The following is a 17,800-nucleotide window of genomic DNA, read 5'->3' on the forward strand; positions in this document are numbered from 1 at the left end:
TGCCCAGCAGCATTTTTTCTTTAGAATGTGGCTGTACATTAAATATATAAATATGTTCACATCTAAGTCTTTTTAAAAAGAGAGAAATGAGTGTGAAGTTTTAACTTCTGTTGGCTCAGTAAGGAGGATGGAAGAGTTTATATTTTTAATAAATGTATATAACATAGAAATGCACATTTGAAAAGGGAAGCAAAAATGTGTACTGTAGTAGGAATGCAAATATTCCCTTCTTTTTTTCTATGTGGAATTTTTAAAACTGAAAAGCTAAAGACCATGAACAACTACACACACCCCAGCTTAGCCCAGTTCAAATAACATTCAGAGGTGCTGAGCTGAAAGGAACCCATCCTGGGATCAGGATTCTATACAACTAAACATGATTTCCAACATTTTATTTCCACCTTTCTTTTCAAATCATCTTTACTTCCACAACTGCTCCCTTCTGTTAAAGGTAAGGGCCATAGCATCTCTTCTTTTAAAGCAGCAATGATATTACAAAAGAAAAATAGTCAAAGTTTGCAAATTTCTTTTGGAATTTTCAATGGAAACCAGTCTCTAACTTGTCCCATAGCTGGCATCCCCCAAATTACTACCCAGGAATAATAGCTTACAAATTTTTACATTAAATAAATGTAAAGCATTAGAACTGATGCAAAGTTCCATTATTTTGACATACTCTAATTTGAAAAGGGTAAATCAATTTAAACCATTTTTGTTTAAAATCAGCTCCTTAGGCTGTATACTCATAGTGGTTGCCAAGTTTCAACCCAAAGTGAATGTTAAGGTCTATGTTATTAACCCTTGAGAAATGAGCTCTATCATGGAAACAATGACAGCCCTGGGGACTACCAGGTGCAGCTGCTGAAGCTGACATCAGTCAAGTAAGTGTAATGCACGGTTTCTTCATATGCAAATCACATAACATGTGCTTACCTTTAAAGGGCAATGTCAGATTATTGTAAAATTGTTTAGATATAAATACCTTTTTTGAAGAAACTAAATTCATTTATATTGAACTCTCTATGGCTGACATACCGTGATGAATCACCTCATTACACAGGAAGCCACAAATATGGCTACTGAGGATGAGTATGATTGTAAATGAGACTGCTGGAATTCTACTGTGGCTTGCAGTGACCCTCAATAAAAAGATACCTGTAGACCACGGCAATGGTTTCCCTTGGGCCTATCTTGAAATACTCAGCAGCTAATACCCTGAACTTACAATGCTATCAAAATTAATTTTCTAGGGCTTGGATTTTGCTTCTTAAAATGAACCTATTGGGGTACATTTTTCTTAGCAATGTCTGTGAATTAAACAACTATAAGCCTTCTTCTAAACATGTTGCAAGAGATTAGGAAGTACAAATTGATGAATTTATATGCTGGGAGGGGTCACAAAGTAGCCTTCTGGGATGTTAAGGATATTCTAAATCTTTATCTAATGGTCATTACAAGGAGTATGTGTGTGTGTGTGTGTGTGTGTGTGTGCGTGTGTGTGTGAGAGATCATAAAGCTGTACACTTAAGATTTGCACACTTTATTCTATATAAATTATTTCACAATTTTTAAAAAAGTTAAAAATCAAAGGAAAACAAAAACATTCTGACATCACTAGGTCATTTTTTAAGGGACAGCCTAAGATGAGAAGTGCTAATGCAAACTCTAAGTATCGCTTCCCAAATTGGAAATCCATGTCCTGCTCTCTGGCCCTTGCCTCTCAAGTCCTTTCATATATTCTTCAAGTATAAAAATGTCAAGGCAGGGGGCTTCCCTGGTGGCGCAGTGGTTGAGAGTCCGCCTGCCGATGCAGGGGACACGGGTTCGTGCCCCGATCTGGGAAGATCCCCCATGCCGTGGAGCGGCTGGGTCTGTGATCCGTGGCCGCTGAGGCTGTGCGTCCGGAGCCTGTGCTCTGCAATGGGAGAGGCCACAGCAGTGAGAGGCCCGCGTGCCGCAAAAAAAAAAAAAAAAAAGTCAAGGCAGAATTATTTCTGGTGTGAATTTACTATTCAAATCCAAAAATATTCATGCTAAAGTGAGGTTTCCAAAAATTAGACTGTAGTGTCTTTATAAAGAAGAAGTAAGATGAGAAGTTGTTCAGACAGCTGGCCAAAACAACAGGACAGAGAGAAGGGGAAATGTAGAATGTCCTGAAGGGTATACAGAGCTGGAGATGGAAGATCCCTGGCTTTTCTATTCTCAAGAGTCCCCACAGGCTTCTTGATCCTCAGTTCATCGTTCCCTACTATTCATAATCTTATAACCTGTGTGTCTCACATCTACCTCACCCCCTCTCACCTGCTCAATTACCAGGTGTAGGACAAAAGTCACTGAGGAGTCCCCAGCTGTGCTGTCTGCCCAAGGCAATGGGTTCTGTAGCAATAGCTCAGACTCATGTTTAAAAATTAAATCATCCATTGGATTTTCAATTTATTTTCAAGTTAGGAACTTTTCTAGCTCTTAGTAAAGAAAACCCAAAGCATGTTCAATATCTGCGTTTATACAGCATGCGGACACTTGAGTATATAGTAAATGTAGTTTCAGTAGCACACATCATTCCTTATTTAATTCATCCAGTCTGACAGAGTTGGTGGGAATGAATGCAACAATAGTAATATTTCATTTTGTTCCACAGGCATTTCTCACGATGTACATTAAAAAGATATAATATATACTATGAATGTGAGAACAGTAGATACACAGACATGCATTTTACTCAAAGGTGCATTAATAGAATGGTAAATTCCATGTATTAAATCTACAGGAACAAAAATATTCTGAGTTAAGACATCTGTACAGAATTGGTGCCAAATGAAATGTCACAATCAAATAAAACATCCCATTATGAGAATCAAAAGCTTTTTTTTAGATCTAGAAGGAACCTTTGAAATCATCCAGTAAAACTTACTCATTGACAGACATCTAACCTGAGCTTAAGAAAGATTAAATGACTTAAATAAGGTCACACCTAGCTAGCAGAAAAGCCAGGACTAGAACCTTCCTTCTCCAGATACAATTCTCTTTCCACTACATCTTTAGCAGCAACTACTTGTGAAACAAAAATATGGAGGGGCTCACCACTGCATCCTCATGTGCTCATTTCAGTGTGTGCAAGGATGTTCTTTGATGCATGTTGACAGCGTATCACACTTCTGCTAACTTGGACAACCTCCTCTCTTCTTGAAGACTGAGTCTATAACCAAACTGCCTTCTTCATAGTACAAACCCATGGATCCTGTGGGCACTCAAATAGTTGGTGATGGAGTCAAATATTGGCCATTTATATTCTATGTGGATATGCACACAGAGCCCACTTCAAACAGAAAAGATCAAAATAATATTTATTTAATATAGTACCTCTATCCTAATTAGACCAACCTAACCTGAGAGCTGAAATTAAAGTATCACAGCTAAGAATGTCTCAACTCAGAGCTCAGAACCAGGGCAGACAGTTGCTAGGGCAGTGGGGAGTATAAGGGAGTGACCATTTCAAGTTTCCAGAGCACATTGGGTGAACCCCCATCAAACCATGTTCACAAAAAGGGCTCCAAACTGAATCATGGGTTTAAAAGTTCTTTGAAGTCTAATCTCTGAAAAGAATATGAATATCAAAACTGCAACACTTCACCAAATATCTGGCATGAGATTACCAAAGACTCAAGCTGAAGGCCAGAGAGAACATTAAAACAAACATCCCGCATTGCTCCTGACCAATTTGCCTTTGAGAAATTGAGTAACACAAACCCCAGTTGACCTTCTGTACAGCAGCACAGAAGTCAGCATCTGTGCCTGTATCTCAGCTGAAATTTTGCATAAACTAAGCACAAGGGAGCAAACTCCAGCTTAGACAACACATTCTTAAAGCAAATTTTATCACAAGGACAGTGAAATACCACAGTAGGAACAGGCTGCTAGCTAATACAAATGATTTTAAGATTCAGTGTAAATGATTGAATTTAGAAGATTATCAAGGAAGCAAAAAAGATCAAAACATAAGGCTAACACAGGACTGGTTGCCTTTTGTTCTTTTGTAGCAATGTGTAGCTGGAAACCACTAGCAGCACTGCTTTGGACACTAGTAAAATTCCTGTAGAGTGTTTTATAAAGGTAATGAACTTGTATGTGCCTCACTGAACAGGTCTGCTATTAAATCTTCCTTTAAAAATGGGACAGATTACTGGGGTGTTTTGTGAGAAATGTGAGCTTTTCCTGTAGCAGAGTCAGGAATTTTAATCTCTGGCCCCAAAATTATGATTTTCACTAACCAAAATAAAACAGAAAACAATCCAGTACACACTCCACATCATCAATTTTTAATCTACCTTATTTTTTAAGATTTCCCTTGTTAGGAGTAGATTTGGGGAAAAGGAGTAAAGAGGAAATATCAAATGACAAATGTCCAGCCGTGACAACCCAATCACAAACAAATTAAATGTCCATCTCTGTCACAGCTGGCAACCCCAGCCTGGCCTGGGGAAAATCCTCCATTTAGTTCCAAACAAATGTATTGGAGGCTAATCAAAATCTAATAATCCCTCAGGAAAATAACTTCCTTAGTCCACATCTATAAGAACTATACTCAGTTTGGGGGAGGTATCTACCAGTTGTTTTCCGGTATAGCAACTGTTTTGAAAATAACAGAACTGGACACCACCAAGAAGATATTTCAGCCAAGTCTATTATTCAAATCTATGTCTTCACTCACCAAAGTGTCAAGGTGATGCATTTGTTGATCTGTCTCACAATTCATTTTATTACAGATATGTAGAGATTGAGAAGACCAGAGAAGGAATTCAGGCAGAGCAAAGGAAAGAGAAACAAATTTTCACTTCCAGACAAAGCCTGCCTGTGACTAGTTGGTCTGACTAACTCTGCCAGTTTCTCTTGCCTAAACGGATGAAAAGAAAAAAAAAACAAAAGAGTCTGATAAGAGTGAATCTGGAACATTAATTTAACCCAAGGAAAACCAGAGACGAGAAAAGGGCAAAGAAATAAGAAAAATGCACCAAGAGAGTTATCATCAGCATGAAGCAGATTTGTCCTGAATCCTGATTCTTTTCAGGACCTTTCACTGCTGGAAGACAAGCTCTTTCAATAAAAAATAAAAACTATCAAAATTATATCCGATATTTCTCACATGCCTCCTAGGCATCACTTTACACAATTTATCCATAAATCTCATGATCACCTGGCAAGGAAGGAGGTATTATCCTCATTTTGTCGATGAGGAAACTGAGCTTCAGAGAGGTTCAAAGTTTGCTGAAGGCCAACCACAGAGCTATTAAATAGCAAACCAAAACGCAAGCCCAGAGCCTGAGCTGTTCTGCCTTCCCACAATCAAATCCATTCCTCTCCTCTTCTCTCTCTGGTCTGCTCAATAGTTTTCTTTCTCAGGAAACCCCTATTGCTTATTGTTCCAAATTTAAAGCAAGTTAAAAGCTGCCTCATACCAAATGCATCACTACTCCAAGCCACGTAATCAGCAAGATAGGTAAAAATCACTTGGCTTTGTCACTTTGCAGATTATATAATTAGTCAAAGCAAAGTGGGACCAAGGCATGTGGAAGCAAAGCGTAGTTTAAGGCTACACTTCTCTCATGTATATTCAGCCTTTGCACCAAGACTTACTGTTCTCACCTTTTTTGGCAGATAGAAAAGTGCTGGGTTCCAACATCACTTTAAATCTTACAGTCTCTGGAAGAGTTCAGATGAAAATGAGGCAACATCCACATGGTCCAGGGATTTTTTTCTTTTTTTTTTTTTTTAACAAAGAAGCCTACTACACACCTCTAATTAAAGTATATACATTAGCACTGGAAATAGCAATTAAAGGATTTTACACACCTAGGGTCCTCTGACAACACACTCATTCACACTACTATTTAAAAGTTTGATTTGTTCCCATGGGAATTTACAATTTAAATGCTATTTTATGGTCCATTCCAAAGGCATGTTTCAAAGGGGAGTGGGATGTCTTTGGAAAAAACCTAGGAATCTAACTTTGGGTTGAAATGATGAATTTTTTTTTTTTAATTGTCTGTGATCTTTCTGAGAACTGTATTAGTAATCTTTGTTAAGAGCCATTTTGGTGTCTACATTTCAACCCCCTTGGGGACAGTGTGATGTCACCAAGTGTCAGCGTAGCACGGGAACAAGAGTCTGGAAGCTGGTGTCAGATATATAACAAACAGCTTCTCTTCTTACTGGCTGTTGACTTGGGGCACATTATGTAAATTCCCTTAGTCTCAGTTTCCTCCTGTGTAAAGTGAGATCAATGTACGTTTCACAGGGTGGTTTTAAGCATTGAATAAGGTGAAGCCTACAAAATCCAACAGATTGCCTTGGGACAGAGCAGGGTCAAAAGCCTTTCCACTCTATATTTTGTTTTCTAGATTCTAGTAACAAGATTCATTCATTCATTCATTCAGTGTTTCAACAAATGCTTTTTGCACTTTTCCTAGGTAACACAGCACAATTCTAAGGCTCTAAATACTAAAATGGGTAAGTCATTGTCTTTTCTTATTCTTAAAGAGCTTATAGACTATTGGAGGAGTTATTTACATATTACTTACACATATAGAAAAATGTTTTGCTCAGACATTGTATGTTAAGTAAAACTAATAGCTAATATTTATTGAGTACATTCACTGTGCCAAACACTGTGATTTATACTATTTAATTCTGCAACCTTTATGTTATGAGAGGTATAAGTAAAGTGCTATGAAAACCTAGAGCACGAAGTTATTATTAATACCAAGAAAGGAAATCACAAAGGCTCTTCCAAAATACTTACAATAATTAAATCAGTTCCTGAAGAATGAATAGGATGTTAACGGCTTGACATGTTTAACAGCCTAAGAGGAGAAGCCTATTCCAAGTGGAGGGGGAACAGCAAGAGCAAACATAAAGATCATGGGAGCACTCAGTGTGTACAGAAAACCCAGAGTGGCCACTGGACAAGGAGATAAAGCTAGAAAGATTGGCTGTAGAGAGCACAGAGGCCACGCTAAGGACTTCAGATCATTCCCCACCAGAGAACCTGTGAATTGCCTAACCAGATCTAAGTTTTAAGAAGACCATGGCAGTCGATAGGGCAGATTAGAGAAAGGACTAACAGGATATAGGGAGCCCCATTCTGAGCCTAGAAGTGATGGTCAAACAGTGTGTACGTTCAGTGCTATCCCTGCCAACAAATGGGGGTAAATATAGTTTTTTCCAGTGATATTGGTCTGTAGAGGGGGAAATAAATGATTCAAGCTAAATTTGTAGCTGTCATTGTCTTCATGAAAAGTCAGACTCCTAACAGCCTAAACTTTGGATTTAAAGGGGCCTCTTGTAAATCCAACAGGCAAATAAAAGTTGTTTAACAGAATTTAGGAACCGGAGAGCAGATATGAGTCAAGTCTAGGTCTCTGGAAGACTTGTACTGATATTTTTTTACATATCTGGGCCGTTTTTAGCTACACATCACACTAATATTGATAAAAAGCCACCAGCAGAGCATCATTCCTTAAAGACTTTAGAGCCTTTTTTCTTTTTTGCAGTGTGTAGAAGGGAAGTGGGTATTGCCTGTTCAATACCCCTCAGCTCCTCAAGGAAAGGTTCTGTTTATTCTCATCCTTGTTCCCCCAGCTCCTACACAGGACATGGGACATGGAAGATGGTGCACAACTCAGCAAACCTTTAATTATTTAATCAATCAATTCAAGGCAAGAGATCATAATAGGCTAAACCAGACTTCAGCTGGTTCCAGTTATACGGGAACCATCTCCTTAGAATTTCAGATAAGGGGAGCTCAGTAAGGAGCTGAAGTCCATTTCTAGGCAATCCCTGCATCTATAAAAAGAGGATTCCTAGGAGAAGGCTATTTCCTCCCCCAGACCCTGTGATATGTATAAGATAGTACCAAGTGCAACAGAATCTTTCTTCCTAAACAGATATTTTTCCACTCCTGTATACCTTCTAAGCATGGAGTATTGGCATTTGTGTGAACTGGTTTCTCCTAAACAGGCAAATGCCTGAATATGATAATATATATGAATTATGTGTCTTTTTAGATAGACAGGCCTATACCTGAAGTCTAGAAGTTGTTGAAAAACTCATTTTCCTCCTTGAGTCTCCCATCATTCAATAACTGAGTCCCTCCTCTCTGGTCTCTCTCTGTCTTCACCCTTCATTTATTCTTAACCCCTCTGCACAGTATCCCAGATCTTTACTCTTGACCTTGGACATGGGCTTTCAGTCAAATGGTTCTATCCAGCTTTCTCCCCACTGGAGCTATGTATGGCTCTTCAAATTCCGGGGTAACTTGAGAAAACAAAGGAAAATAATCATTCCTAGTCCAAGCTCAGAATTAAATATGTAAAAGACAAATCTCTCTTTTGTTTGATATTAAATCAGAACTCTGTTGTTATGCTGATAGAGTCTTTCTGACCTGCTTATTTTTTCAAAGAATATCTTCTGTCATCCTTAGAAAGTATGAGCCAGAGCTCCAGAAAGTATGAGTAGAGCTGCACTCCAAGAAGGAAGTAGAGAAGACAATTCTGTCTTGATACAATATTATAAAGATGTAAAGTAACAAAATAAAACAATTTTCATGATGGGATTTTTCATATTTAAAAATTACTCATCTATCTACCAAATACTGCTCATGGCTCTACTATGAAACTAAGCTTAACCAGCTGGGACATATCATGAACAATGCTGACATGCTTCAGTTGAAAACATGGGCTCTGACATGGCCTTAATTTCCATGAAAGGACACAAATTATTATGAATATAATCTGGAGACAAAAAAGGCTGGGGCACAGAAGACTTTGGATGAATTATGTTCCATGAAATATGGCATTACTTTTAATTTTGCACTTATTGGATACTTTGTAGGCCTTTTTTTTTTTTTGACAAAGTATGATTGCTGAATCATCTCCAATTTTAAAAGAACAAAACCAAAGAAAGTGGAGCTAAATTTCAATGGAAAAAACTTGGACTAAGCATAAAGCAGAGTTTCATGGTAGAATCTGAGGGTCCTTCTTTACTGATTAAGATGAAGATAGGGGCTAGTCACAGACAGGGCTTCAAGTCTTGTAAATATTCAAATATTGTTGCATGACACAAGCAGATGCAGGAAAGCAGTTCCTTGAACACACCAGGCTTCTGCACCTACCATTCCCACTGCTTAAAATACATTTCCCACCTGGCAAACTACTACTCATTCCTCAGAACCCAGATCAGATGTCACCTTCTCAGAAGCCTTCCTTGTCTATCACCCCAGTTGTAGTTAATCACTCCCCTCTTCTGTATACGTACTTCTGTTACTGCACTTACACTAAATTATATTTGTCCATATGTCGGCTTCCCTACCAGAAATATTAATTCCTTGAAAGTAGGCCAATGTCTTATTGATCTTTAAGGAAGTAAAATATCTGAAACAACAAGCACATTTTTCACTTTGTGGAACTGAAGAAACAAGGACTAAATGTGCAAAATCGCTAAGTCTTTCTTCCTGGAACATATTTACACAGCCTGAGAAGTCACACAAGAGTCCATCTTCAGCACCCTTGCTCTCCTTTGGTGATTTCCTTTACTCCCTTGATTTCAGCTGTTTTTCTTATGATTGCCAAATCTACTTCTCCAACCCTGAACTTTTGTCCAAGTTCTAGACTCATATCTCCAACTTCCACTGAACATTTTCACATGAACAGCCCATGAAGATCTCAAAATTTCAATATACCCAAAAAGAGCTTATAATTCCTTTGCCACAAATTTACCCACCTCGCTTGTTCTCTGTTTCAATTCATTTTCCCTGTCTGACATCTTCCCTTTGTGACAAGGTAAACACTTAGAATCAGCTTTTTTCTCTCTGTTCCATCATTTACTCTTGTCAGTCAGTCACCAAGTCCTTTCAGTATGCCCATCCACTGTCCCTTGCTTAGGTCTTCTCTTTTCCACTTCTACTGAATTACTTCAAGCTCTCAATATATTTCTCCTGACCAATGCAATGAACTACTAAAAGTCTTCCTGCTTCCAGTCCTTTTAACCCAACTCCCATTAGACTAGAAATTACTTTCCTAAAACAAATATATATTTGTGTCAACTCCCGGCTCTAAAACATCACTGATGGCTCCCCACTGATACAATTCCTTTCTCTAGCATGCCAAAACCTTCACAATCGCTTCTCTTCCCATCCATCCATCATTTTCTCATCCTGCCCCACACAGTGCACACTCTACACACACACACACACACACACACACACACACACAAAGGCCTTAGCCATACCTATCTACTCCTCAAACACTCAGGGCCCAGAGGTAAAATTAAGGGGATTTGTGAACTTGAATATAAGAAAAATTACCTCTTGATTTTCACTAACTTCTGGCAGAAGTGTAGCATTTCCTTCTATTTGAATGTAGGCAACAAACTATAGAAATTTTAGAAGTACATGTGACTTTGTCACAAATAGAAATCAGATATAGCCATATCACATTACAGTCACTGCAGATACCATGAATTAACACTTATGCTCATCACTACTTTGAAATTACAATAGTTATTAGACTTGCAACTGGAATTTTTTATTTAATGCCTTAACAAAGAAGTGTACTTATTATGATTTCACAACTTTTTGGTATTTCAACAGCTCTGTTTCAATTAAATTGGTTTTTGTTATTATCGTTTGCGTTTTATTTTATATATTTCAAAACATTGTTCTGAGAATGGGTCAATAAGTACAGAAAAAGTTGAGGATGCCTCTCTGGGTTTATCCCAAACTTTACCTCTTTAAGAAGTTTTCCCAGATGACCCCACCCTCACACCACACAGTTTAAATTAATATCTCCCTCCACTGTGAAGTCATCAACTGGTTGAAACTCCCTCTTTGGTGCTCATCACCCTGCCATCCTTTATACTGACTTATTAGTCATTTACTAGTTTTTGAGGTCCTGAGGATAGGAACATTTAATTCCCATTTTTGAGTGTCATGGAGTTTGTGTTCATGGTAGGTGATGAACCTGAGCTGTGCTGAACGTTTTCCTTTTCTAAGGGAAGGGTTTAGGTTAAAGGAATTCAAACTGAGAAAATAGACATGTTGTTGATGCATTTCTGTGGTTAAAGTGAGCTTGCCTAATTGTAACCTGAACTGAACAGGCTCTGTCCTCCTACCTGATTTTAGAACAAGACAGGGAAACATGGGCAAGGACAGAAAAGATGACTCTAGAAATTTTCCTTTAGGAATCCAGACATATGGCAATGAATGATTATATATATATATATATGGTTTTCTTTATAGCGCCATCACAACTAACAGTTAAATTGAGTTGTATTGGGACTTCCCTGGTGGCGCAGTGGTTAAGAATCTGCCTGCCAATGCAGGGGACACGGTTTCAAGCCCTGGTCCGGGAGGATCCCACATGCCGTGGAGCAACTAAGCCCGTGTGTCACAACTACTGAGCCCGCGCTCTACAGCCAGTGAGTCACAACTACTGAGCCCACGTGCCACAACTACTGAAGCCCATGCACTTAGAGCCCATGCTCCGCAACAAGAGAAGCCACTGTAATGAGAAACCTGTGCACCACAACAAAGAGTAGCCCCCACTCGCCGCAACTAGAGAAAGCCCATGCACAGCAGTGAAGACCCAATGCAACCAAAAATATAATAAATAAATTTTTTTTAAAACTGAGTTGGATTTGAACACTCACAAGATAACAAGAAATCATTTGGAATACTGACCATTCAATGACCATCTATGCTTCAGGGTCGAAAAAGTATTTTTTGAACAGTGACTTTTATTGTTATTTGCTGTTGCATGGCATACGGTCTTTGTGTGAGGATATAAAACACTTCTTTCTCAATTAATGTATTTTGTGTTCAGTGATATCCAAATCCATAACCTTAATATAGTGTGCTTTAAAGAAATAACGTACGGTAACACATTCATGGGACACTCATCTCTGAACAATTAACTGAGATTGATAAAAATCAACACTAGGTAAACACTCTTTTGACTGTGGGCCTCATTATGGGTTGCTTGAGAGAAGCAGGAGTTGTGAATGATAAAGAAAATACAAAAGAAAATGCTACATACGTTTCCAGTTTAATACAGAGATAAGTATTACAGCTATATGTTTAACCAAATAATCAGGAATTTAGCCATTCTTCTATTTTATTCCTAGTACGGAGCCTAAGACACAACAAACGGTCCCAAAGCCATCTTCTAGGAATAGACATCCGCATGCTGATTTTTTATAATTTTTAGTTACTTATGCAAGCTCCCTGCTCTTCTTCTTCCAGTTTTAGCCATTTCAGTGTTCCCTGACACACTCCTGCTTCTTATGATGACTGGCAAGGGAACTACTAATATTAGTAATAATGACAATAATAAAAAAAATAAATAAATACCCCCATGTCTGCATAATGTTTTATAGCTGTCAATATTTTAGCTACTAATACATCAGCTTAATTCTCATAAGTACACTGTGAGGAAGACAGGACTGGTATTATACAAAATATAGAGATAAAAGGACCAAAGTTCATGGAGGTCAAGTGGTTTGCCCCAGTCCCACAGCTTGTGAATAACATAGTCAAAGCATGCAACCAGGCCTACTGAGTCAAAATTCAGTTCTCTTTCCATGTTTCCATTCTACCCAGGGAAGAGTCAAAAATCACATAATTCCATCTGGGTGATGTCTGAATCTAGTTTCAACTCTTCATCAATCATTTGTTAAGGGCATGACTGACCACAGGTATAGTGTAGGCACTTAATCATTTGTTCATTTATTTATGCAACAAATAATTCTTTAGCACCTCATATTTATCAAGCATATAAAATCAGTTGACAGATCCAATTGTTCTTAAGCACTTAGGGTATTTACATTACAAGGGAATGACTTAGATTGGTACCTTTTTAACCAGAAGGGAGTCAGCAGGGCAATAATTTAGTCATCTGCTTCATCCTTATACCCATCCTGATCGTAAAAGGTGGAGGGTGGAGAAGGACACCACAGGGGCAATGAAAGGATGTAGCGAATGCTCTGGTGCACCCCCAGATACCACAGGCCCCCTCATGGACCCATGTACTGGGAGTGTTGGCGACCCATAGCTTACAGCTGAGTGCCTCTCCAGATATTGCCCTTAGCTAAAGAGAGTCACCTCAACCAAAGCCATGCTCCCTCATCAGGGGCAGCCTGCATCTAATAGCTGGTCTGTACTCCATAGTTACCATCAAGTCAACTGTGCCAGATAATCCCCAGCTCCCCCCACAGGCTGGATGCCCACCCCTGCTTCTTCTGTCATGGATGTTAATCCCATGGTACAAGAAAGAAGACTTATAAGTGGGATGAAGGAGCTGAATCACCCATTGGCCCACTGGCATTGAAGGTCTCCTCATGGGTGGTAGATGGAGCATAGGTAGCCCATGACATGTGTTAGCGTGACATTGTTAAAACTTTCACCACTGGGAAACTGAAATGTTAATCAAGTGGAAGGGGATGCAGTGGTGGGTGTATTAGCTCATACACTGGAGAAACACGGGAGAAGTTGCATATATAAAGATAATAGAATCAGAGGCTCTTTCTGGGGGGCAATCAATGCTTTTGGAAAAAAGAGGTAATAAAAGGCTGAGGGTGATTAATTAGCAATTAAAAGCCAGCTCTCAAAGTTAAAGCTCTCTGCAGCTTATGAACAGACTCATCTCCCACAGCCAAAAGACAGAAAAGGCTGAAGACCATGACCAGGACTTTACTATACAAGTCACAGAGGTTCAGAAAAGGCTGAATTCTCAGCTGCAGCAGGTCTGCTTTGTGAAGGCCAGGTCTCTGATTGGGCACAAGTGAGACCTTGAAATACGAAATGGAAAATCTTCAAACATGAATTGCCAGGTTCTCCTGAACTCTCTGGAATTGAAGAAGTGACCCACTCCTCCCTGTTAAGATCTAGCACTCCCCCCGCCCCCGTGCTTGAAGATGCTGCAGAGGCCTCTGCTTTGCAAATCAACATGGATCCCCTCAGAATATTCCCCCACCTCTCTCCCTGGTTACACAGCCATAATCTAATATTAAGCCACAACAAAACCTAGTTGAAGTTGTGTTCAGCCTTCTAAGGGAAAGAGACTATATCTGGAAGGAGCTGCAGGATCTAGACAACATGTACCAGCAGGAGGCAAGAAAGTACATGCAGGATAGATTCTGAGTGTACCGGATCAAAGAAGGTAGTACAAGAAGTTGGATAAAAAACATATTGATTTGAGAGACCAATCTCAAGATTACACATCTAGGCAAGAATCTTGAAAAATCTTGTTAACACACTACTAGGATGACCTTTCGTTTAAAGAAAACAATGACCCCTACTAAGTCTAGTAGATATGCCACAATTGCCCTGGCAGACCATAGAAGAGGGATCAAAAGGCTTAGAAAAATGACTATGCTAGAACACAAACACTGAGTAAGGCCAGAAAAACCACCAGCTGATTACAGCCTTCTAGGAGGTCCAGAGGATATTCTGTAATCAAAGCAATAAGAAATACACTGCCTGAGGGACATAAGAATCACTGAGAAGCTCAGTAGTGGCTGTCCATTGTTGACCAGAGCTGACAGTAAGAGATTTCATTATGAAACCAGACCCCTTGATAACAGATGGGATGATAGGACCCCAGAATAACAGAAGCCAGGCGGTGGAAGTTAACCATTAAAAGTAAAGTGGACACAGCAGCAAGACTGGAATGTCAGCCTGCAGGGTCTGACACACAGAGAGTTATAGAGGTGATTAATAGGACATGGTATCCATAGGGGCAAGATATATGGGCAACCAAAAAGGTACTGCTCAATCTGTACAATCAAAAAAAATCAGAGATAGATGATCGAGAAGCTGAAGGCATGTAAAGAGTTACAATCCCTTGCCCAATTTCTGGACCTGAGCCAGTTTTCAGACCCAAACTGATTGACTGAAAAATACACCGTGTCCCCAGGAGGAAGGCTCCTGCAACACTATGCAAGCATGCCTGGTAATGATTCCTCAGTCCTTCCTGAAAGGGACCTAAAGCAGTTTACTTGGGGACACATATAGTGGAGACAGGGTAATATCAAATATTTTGAAGATTAATGGATCCAGCGTCCATGTTGACATACTTAAGGTCCTGAAGCATCATTCACAACTGCCTATTAGAGCAGAGGTATGTGGAGACCAGGTAATTTTAAAAAGTCCTGCTCACAGAAGGTCCACTGGGCCTGTGGACCCACCAGTGGGTCCTCTAATTGGAAGACTTTCTTGGTAGTTGGTACAACTCCAACATGGGTTTCTTGGCCAACTGAGATAGTTAATCAAAAAAAAAAAATATTAGAACCTGTGGAGACTGGCAGAGGTTGGTGCCACCCTTAGAGACCTAAAGGACTTAGGGGTGGTGGCCCCCATCATCTCTTCATTTAATTTGCCAGTCAGGTCTCTGTAAAATCAGATAAATCCTAAAGGATTAGAGTAAACTGCCACAAACTCAACTAAGCAGAATCCTCAATTATAGCTACTGGGCCAGGTATATATTTTTGCTGGAGCAGATTAGCACAACCTCAGGCGCATGGTATGCAGCCATTGACCAGGCTTATGCATTTCTTTCCATTTCTATCAGAAACAGTTCTCATGACAGTGTATATCCACAGTCTTGCCCCAGGACTATGCTAACTCTCTCACACTATATCATAACGTGGTCCAAAGGGAGTTGGATCATCTGAGTACCCTGCAGAACATCACATTTGGTCTGCCATATCAGTGATAAATAAACGGGGCCAGAATATCAAGAAGCAGCAAGTATGTTGGAAGCTTTAGTAATGAACATAACACTCTGGCGAGTACTGATAAATCCTACAAAGATTAAGAGATCTGCAACATCAGTAAAATGTTAGTGGTCCAGTGGTCTGGGAGCATGCCAGGACAGCCTCTCAAAATAAAGAAGAAAGTATTGCGTCTCCTACCTCCCACCTCAAAGAAGAAAGCAAAATGTCTGGCAGGTCTTTTTGAGGGCCTGGAAAAAGCATAGTCCACACTTGGACTATTATTCTGACCCATATACCAGGAAACACGAAAGATGGCTAGCTTTGGCTACATCCAGAGCTGTAAAAGTCCAGGTCATGGTACAGGTAGTCTTGCCACTTGGGCCTGAGGACACAGCAGACCTTATGGATTTTCAGGTATCTGTGGGAGGGAGAGACACAGTGTTGAGTGTATGGCAAACTCCAATATGAAAATCACAATGAAGAATCCCAGAATTCTGGAGCAAAACCACCCCACAAGAAGTGGAAAATTAGACAACTTTCAAAAGCACACAGCTCTTGGCATGCTACTGGGCCTTGGTAAAACTGGAGTACCCGATCATAGGACTGCAGTAACCATGCTGTCACGACTGCTCACCATGGGCTGGATTCTGTCCAGCCTCAAGACCAGCTGAAACAGTGGGGGTTGGGATTCATCCCATTCACCTTTCTCTTGAAAGATTTCACCAAGGAAAAGAGGCCCACGAAAACCCCAAAGGAGCAGTCCCTAGAACTTTTACAAGGCAAATGGATTTCAGGGGCACAAGGAGAAGACTTCGGTAGGCATTTCAGTGTGCTGCCCAGATCACCCTCTTCAGTCCTGAAGCACTCATTCTCCCAGCTGCCCAGAGTGTCAGCTAAGGAGAGCCACCTCTTCCAATGCCATGTTCCCTTCCCAGAGTAACTTGCATCCAATGATTGGTCAATACAGGGTAGAAAGGCTCAATCCCTTTGGCTCTGGGCCCTTTCAGCTCCAGAGCTCCTGATGGGTCAGCTGAGATCTCTGTTGTGATGACATCAGCTCTTCCCTCTGCCCCATCCTGCATTCTTCACTCCCCTACAGGAGGTGACCCAAGAATGCTCCCTGGTAAACTTTCTGCATGCTAATCTCAGAATTTTCTTCCCAGGGAATCTTACCTATAATAGCTGTACTTAGAGTGGGCAACCTTTCCTTGACATACTCCCTTTCACAAGAAAAGCTTTTCTGAGAGTTTTAAAGAACAGAACTAATGGTCAATCCACAATTCAGGAGTGTTTTGGGGTTTGTTTGTTTGTTTGGGGCCACACCACACAGCATGCGGGATCTTTGTTCCCCTAACAAGGATCAAACCCATGTCCCCTGCAGTGGAAGCATGGATTCTTTTTGGGTTTTTTTGCGGTATGCAGGCCTCTCACTGTTGTTGCCTCTCCCGTTGCAGAGCATCAGGCTCTGGACACGCAGGCTCAGCGGCCATGGCTCACGGGCCCAGCCGCTCTGCGGCATGTGGGATCTTCCAGGACCAGGGCATGAACCCATGTCCCCTTCATCGGCAGGCGGACTCTTAACCACTGCACCACCAGGGAAGCCCAGAAGCACAGATTCTTAACCACTGGACTGCCAGGGAAGTCCCCAAAGTTCAAGAGTTTAATCTTTCCAGTTGCCTCTGAAAAACTAAAGTTAAAATTAAGAAGCCATCTAGAACATATAAATATCTATACTTTATATCTTCATAGCTCTTTATTTAAATAGCTGTTTCATTACTTTATAAACATATTTTCCCACTCTATGAAATCAACATTATTGTTATATTTTCATACCTTTTTTCTTTCATAAAAAGAAAAAATTGGGCTTCCCTGGTGGTGTAGTGGTTGAGAATCTGCCTGCCAATGCAGGGGACATGGATTCGAGCCCTGGTCTGGGAAAATCCCACATGCCGCGGAGCAACTAGACCCATGAGCCACTACTGAGCCTGCGCGTCTGGAGCTTGTGCTCTGCAACAAGAGAGGCCACGATAGTGAGAGG

The sequence above is a fragment of the Mesoplodon mirus genome (genome assembly GCF_964341445.2).
Source record: "Mesoplodon mirus genome assembly, chromosome: 3".
Taxonomy (NCBI): domain Eukaryota; kingdom Metazoa; phylum Chordata; class Mammalia; order Artiodactyla; family Ziphiidae; genus Mesoplodon; species Mesoplodon mirus.